Source organism: Octopus bimaculoides, chromosome 2, assembly GCF_001194135.2.
Source record: "Octopus bimaculoides isolate UCB-OBI-ISO-001 chromosome 2, ASM119413v2, whole genome shotgun sequence".
NCBI lineage: Eukaryota > Metazoa > Mollusca > Cephalopoda > Octopoda > Octopodidae > Octopus > Octopus bimaculoides.
This window is the reverse complement of record NC_068982.1, coordinates 37,236,090-37,236,542: the sequence shown is the minus strand read 5'-3', so window position 1 is coordinate 37,236,542 and position 453 is coordinate 37,236,090. Positions and strand designations below refer to the sequence as shown.

At 39.3% G+C, this 453-nt stretch overlaps 1 protein-coding gene across 5 annotated transcripts in view; it reads right to left on the bottom strand.

Moving 5' to 3' along the window:
• The window catches only part of LOC106873450 (dystrophin), a 562,674-nt gene that overhangs the window by 203,194 nt on the left and 359,027 nt on the right, over positions 1–453 (bottom strand). The window lies entirely within an intron of this gene.

The window sequence follows — 453 nt, the reverse complement described above, 5'->3', positions numbered from 1 at the left end:
TATATATATATATATATATTTAGGTGCAGGAGTGGCTTCATCGGTGCAAGAGTGGCTGTGTGGTAAGAAGCTTGTTTCCCAACCACATGGTTCTGGGTTCAGTCCTATTGTGTGGCACCTTGGGAAGGTGTCTTCTATTACAGCCATGGGCCATCCAAAGCTTTGTGAGTGGATTTGGTAGACGGAAACTGAAAGAATCCCATCATATATATATATATATATATGCACACATACATATTTGTGTGTCTGTGTTTCTTCCCCCCACCAACATTGCTTGACAACTGATGTTGGTGTGTTTATGTCCCTGTAACTTAGTGGTTCGGCAAAAGAAACCAATAGAATAAGTACTAGGCTTACAAAAGTAAGTCCTGATGTCGATTTGTTCAATAAAAGGCAGTGCTTTAGCATGGCCACAGTCAAATGACTGAAACAAGTAAAAGAATTAAAGAATAT